The 5,881-nt window shown below is 46.8% G+C and overlaps 1 long non-coding RNA gene and 1 pseudogene across 1 annotated transcript in view; one reads left to right on the forward strand and one right to left on the reverse strand.

Moving 5' to 3' along the window:
* The window catches only part of LOC119471463, a 16,243-nt gene extending 10,573 nt beyond the window's left edge, over positions 1–5,670 (forward strand). The window contains exon 2 of the long non-coding RNA XR_005200538.1: positions 5,602–5,670. This is a non-coding gene — a long non-coding RNA (uncharacterized LOC119471463). The remainder of the gene's footprint in view (positions 1–5,601) is intronic.
* Positions 16–1,000, reverse strand: LOC108305338 (annotated as a pseudogene).
* Positions 5,671–5,881: the final 211 nt, after the last annotated feature.

The following is a 5,881-nucleotide window of genomic DNA, read 5'->3' on the forward strand; positions in this document are numbered from 1 at the left end:
TTTTTTTTTTTTTAATTTTTTAGAAACTCGATGTTTATTTTCCATGAATCTTATATGTTGTTTAAGAGGTCACACAAGAACAGCTTAAGACCATTCAGTGGTTGCTGCTACCCATTCAGTGGCCTGAGCAGTGGGAGCTGCAGACCAGTCTTCCGTGGCAGGCTGGGCGCTCCAGTCTTCAGTAGGGAACTGCTGGATAGGCACAGAGGGCACCCACACGCCTTCAGACCAGTCGGCAACCTCAGGTTGAGTAGCAGTGATCTCAGGAGCTGGGGCAGTCCATTCGCCCTGAAATTCCTCCTCGGTCACAGCCTTGTCAGCAGCAGCCTGCTCTTCTTTTTCAGTCTCTTCAGGATCTCTGTAGAAGTAGAGATCAGGCATGACCTCCCACAGGTGTTCATGGGAAATGGTGCCACACATGCGCAAAACTTCCCGAGCCAGCATCCAGCACATCAAATCCACTGAGTGAGCTCCCTTGTTGTTGCATGGGATGGCAATGTCCACCCAGCGCAGAGGAGAATCTGTGTTACACAGAGCAATGGTAGGTAGGTTAACATAAGACACCTCCGTGAGAGGCTGGTGGTCAGCCTGTTGGGTCAGCTCTTGGGTTAGTAACCACAAGCAGCCGTGGCTCCCGGAAGGCTGCCTGGATCTGGTTGATGAAGGTTCCAGGAGTAAAGTGGCCAGCAATTGGAGTGGCTCCCGTGGCAGCAGCAAACTTCAGCACAGCCCTCTGGCCAGTATTCTTGGAGGATATAACACTGACATCAGTAGGGTTTTCAATGGCAACAATGGCACGAGCTGCCAGTAGAAGCTTCTCCCAGGTCCTCTTCAGATTTATGATGTAGATGCCATCACTTTTCCTTTTATAGATATACTGTTCCATCTGGAAGTCAAGGTTGGTGCCACCTAAATAGATTCCTGCAGCCAGGAACTTAAGGACATCCTCCTCCTTCATTTGCAGGACATCAGGGGCTCCAAACATTGTGAAAATTTCCCTTTAAGTTACGACAGGAATCCAGAACAACGCCGTATGGAGCCCTTGGCAGGTAGCACGGAAAGCTGTTCCTTTTTTTTTTAAGATGAAGTTTCACTCTTGTTGCCAAGGCTGGAGTGCAGTGGCACGAACTTGGCTCACTGCAACCTCCGCCTCCCAACTTGAAGCAATTCTCTTGCCTCAGCTTCCTGAGTAGCTGGGATTACAGGCATGCACCACCACCACCAGGCAATTTTGTATTTTTTAGTAGAGACAGGGTTTCTCCATGTTGGTCAGGCTGCTCTTGAACTTTCGACCTCAGGTGATCCGCCAGCCTCGGCCTCCCAAAGTGCTGGGATTACAGGCATGAGCCACTGTGCCCGGCCTGTTCTTTTGTTTGTGTTGTGTTGTTTCGTTTTAAGACAGGATCTTGCTGTGTCACCCAGGCTGGAGTGCAGTGGAGCGGTCTGGGCTCACTGCAGCCTCTGCCTCCCAAGATCGAGCCATTCTCCTGCCTCAGCCTCAGGCACGCAGCATCATGGCCCAGCTAATTTTTTGTATTTTTAGTAGAGAGGAGTTTCCCTATGTTGGCCATGCTGGTCTTGAACTCCTGTATCAAATGAACCACCCAACTCGGCCTCCTAAATTGCCAGGATTATAGGCAGGAGCCACCACACCCAGCTGATTAAGTAAATTTTTTTTTTTTTTTTTTTTTTTGAGATGGAGTCTCACCTTGTTGGTCACGCTGGAGTGCAATGGCACAATCTCAGCTCACTGTAATCTCCGTCTCCCGAATTTACGCGATTCTCCCACCTCAGCCTCCTGAGTACCTAGGATTACAGGTGTCCGCCACCATACCCAGCTAATTTTTTTTTGTACTTTTTTTAGTAGAGACAGGGTTTCACCATGTTATCTAGGCTGGTCTCAAACTCCCGACCTTGTGATCCACCCACTTCGGCCTCCCAAAGTGCTGAGATTACAAGCATGAGCCGCTGTGCCCGGTTGTTTGTTTGTTTGTTTGAGACGAAGTCTCACTCTTTCGCCCAGGCTGGAGTGCAGTGGCAGGATCTTGGCTCACTGCAACCTTCACCTCCTGGATTCAAGCAATTCTCCTGCCTCAGCCTTCGGACAAGCTGGGACTACAGGTGTGTGCCACCACACCTGACTAATTTTTGTATTTTTAGTAGAGGTGGGGTTTCACCATGTTGGCCAAGCTGGTCTAAAACTCCAGACCTCAGGTGATCTGCCCACCTCTACCTTCCAAACTGCTGGGATTACAGGTGTGAACCACCATAACTGGTTCTAATTTTTTTTTTGAGATGGAGTTTCGCTCTTGTCACCCAGGCTGAAGTGGAATGGTGCAATCTTGGCTCACTACTTCCGAGTTCAAGCGATTCTCCTTCCCCTGCCTCCCGAGTAGCTGGAATTACGGGTGCACACCACCATGCCTGGCTAATTTTTATTTTTAGTAGAGATGGGGTTTCACCATGTTGTTCAGGCTTGTCTTGAACTCCTGACTTCAAGTGATCCACCTTGCCCTCCCAAAGAGTTGGGATTACAGGCATAAGCCACCATGCCCAGACCATAAATTTTTATTTTAAAAAAATTTTATTTATTTATTTATTTAGAGATGGAGTTTTGCTCTTGTTGCTCAGGCTGGAGTGCAATGGAACTATTTTTACTCACCACAACCTCTGCCTCCAGGGTTCAAGCCATTCTCCTGCTTCAGTCTCCTGAGTAGCTGGGATTATAGGCATGCGCCACCACACCCCACTAATTTTGTACTTTTAGTAGAGATGGGGTTTCTCCATGTTGGTCAGGCTGGTCTCCAACTCCCAACCTCAGGTGATCTGCCCACCGCAGCCTCCCAAACTGCTGGGATGACAGTTGGGAACAACTGCACCTGGCCCAAAAAAGAATTTTGCGGCCAGGCACAGTTGTTCACACCTGTAATCCCAGTGTTTTGGGAGGCCCAGGAGGGAGGATTGCTTGAGGCTAGGAGTTTGAGACCAGCCTGGGCAACATAATAAGACTCCGTGTATATAATTTTTTTAAAAAGAAAAGTTTTAATACAGGGATACAGGTGCTTACAAAATCGCCAGGAGGTCTGGAAGAATAGAAATCAAGAGCCATTTTGGGCTTTTGATTTCAAGCTTCTTCCAGCAAGGTCATGCTGCCAAGGTTACCAAAATGCTGCTGTTCTGTCCCTGCCATCACCATGACCTCCATCCTACTGCCTCACACCCTCCTAAGTGGGGACTACACAGTGGACTCCACCGTAAACACTCCTCCCACCTGCCAGAACTGTTCCCTTGGCTGACACAGCCCCAAGAAGATGACCTCTGCCTCTCTCCCACCCTCAGATCTCATGCAAATGAATGTAACTGACAGAACTTAATTTCCCACTGACCTAGCTGCAAGAGAGCCTGCTAAATGTTGTTTTAAGCTTCTGAACCTCTTCCAACAGGAGAGTGAATGGAGGTTAAGACCATCTATCCAGTCCGGGTATGGTGGCTCAGGCCTGTAATCCCACCCAGCACTTTGGGAGGCTACAGTGGGTGGATCTCCTGAGGCAGAAGTTCAAGACCAGCCTGGCTAACACAGCAAAACTCTGTATCTAGTAAAAATACAAAAATTAGCTGGGTGTCCTGGTGGGCACCTGTAATCCCGGCTTGCAGTGAGCCAAGATCACGCCACTCCACTCCAGCCTGGGCAACAGAGTGAGACTCTCAAGGAAAAAAAAAAGAACATCCATCCAGATTCAAGTCTAAAAATAATTCTGGGAGGTTTCAGGATGGGAAAAATATTTAAGCTGGGTCTTAGAGGATGTGGAGAAAGAGAACACAGTATATCCTGGTAGCAGAAACAGAACACCTAAAGGCATGAAAGCATTGAAAAATAAAACCTGGTGTGGTCCATAAATATCTGTTGTTTTTGCCTGCCCAGCAACAATTCCACTTGAATAACTGCACTTTGATTTCCCCTCGGGGAGCCACCCCGCCCCACGTAAGTCATGTGGTTCACAGGAAGCTGCTCTTGCTTCCTGGCTCCAGGGTGGGGGCGGATTGGGGCGTGGGGTTGGAGGTGTGGGCATGTGACCACTTCTGTCCAATGAGCACACTCCATCTCTTTAGTCACTGGGTTCGGCTCAGGGAGGAATATGTGAATGAAGCCAGACCAGTGAGGCTTTATTATGAAATTTCTTTTTTGGCTAAGTAACTTAGCTGTGGAATGGAAGCCTGGAGCAGCTGGGAATGAGCTGGTCAAGAGGAACACGTGAATCTGATGAAACCAGCTCAGAGGGAAGCAGAACTAAGATATTGAAAGAAACTAAGGGTTACCGTGTGAGCCGCTGTCCCAGGGAGCTTATGGCAGCGTTATTCCTAGTATCCTCTAACTAGAAACTCTCCAAATGCCAGATGACAGCAGTTGACTGGAACGTAAACTATGGCGTATTCACACAACAGGATACTATTCAGCAATTAAAATGAATGGTTTTACAATCTCACTCATCGGTATGCATGAATCTCAAAAACATGGTGAGCAAAAGCCAGATATAACAGCACAGATGCTCCTCGACAGAGGGGCTACAGCCTGCTAAACGCACTGTGAGCTGAAAATACCATAAACTGAAAATGCATTGAATCCACGTAACCTACCAAACATCTTAATTTAGACCAGTCCACCTTAAATGTGCTCGGAACACTTACACTAGCCTAAAGTTGGGTAAAATTATCTAACACAATGCCTATTTTATAATCAAGTGTTGAATATCTCATGTCATTTATTGAATACTGTACCAAAACTGAAAAACAGAATGGTTGTATACGTACTTGAAGACCAGTTTCTTTCTTTTTTTTTGGAGATGGAGTCTCACTCTGTTGCCAGGCTGGAGTAGAGTGGTGAGATCTCCCCTCACTGCTACCTCTGCCTCCTGGGTACAAGCGATTCTCCTGCCTCAGCCTCCTTAGTAGCTGGGATTACAGGTGCACACCACCACGCCTGGCCAATTTTTTGTATTTTTAGTAGAGATGGGGCTTCACCATATTGACCAGATTGGTCTTGAACTCCTGACCTCAATGATCACCTGCTTCGGCCTCCCAAAGTGCTGGGATTACAGGTGTGAACCACCGCACCCGGCCTTCCTGAAGTTCAGTTTCTACAGAACATATATCACTTTCTCACCATCATGAAATTAACAAATCGGTACATCGAACTATCAGATTGGAGACAGTCTACATCATATACATACGCATATCATACACATACATACACTGTCATATACATACACATACATATATGATGTACATGTGTACATCATATACAGTAATGTCCTCACTTCTTGATATGAGTGTTGGTTAAATGAGTATATTCAGTATATTCGGTTTGTAAAAATTTAGTATACTTTTGTTATAATGTATATTTTTCTGTATGTGTGCTATGATTCAATTCCAATTAAAGCAAAACGCACTTCTAGGCCAGGCGCGGTGGCTCAAGCCTGTAATCCCAGCACTTTGGGAGGCCGAGGCGGGTGGATCACGAGGTCAAGAGATCGAGACCATCCTGGTCAACATGGTGAAACCCCGTCTCTANGCTGAGGCAGGAGGCTAGCTTGAACACAGGAGGCAGAAGTTGCAGTGAGCCAAGACAGTACCACTGCACTTCAGCTTGGGTGATAGAGCAAGACTTTCTCTCAAAAAAAAAAAAAAAAGAAAGAAAGAAAAAGAAGTGTGTTGCTCCACTTACTATTGCTACTGCATAACAAATCATCCCAGCCATGCTTGGTGGCTCATGCCTGTAATCTCAACATTCCACCCAGATTCACAGGAAGGGAAATTAGAGAAAGTTCTGGATGAGCGTGAAGACAGGAAATATTGTTGAGGGCATCTTTGGAAAATACATTCT

This window comes from Cebus imitator, unplaced genomic scaffold (assembly GCF_001604975.1).
Source record: "Cebus imitator isolate Cc_AM_T3 unplaced genomic scaffold, Cebus_imitator-1.0 Scaffold62, whole genome shotgun sequence".
In the NCBI taxonomy this organism is placed as follows: domain Eukaryota; kingdom Metazoa; phylum Chordata; class Mammalia; order Primates; family Cebidae; genus Cebus; species Cebus imitator.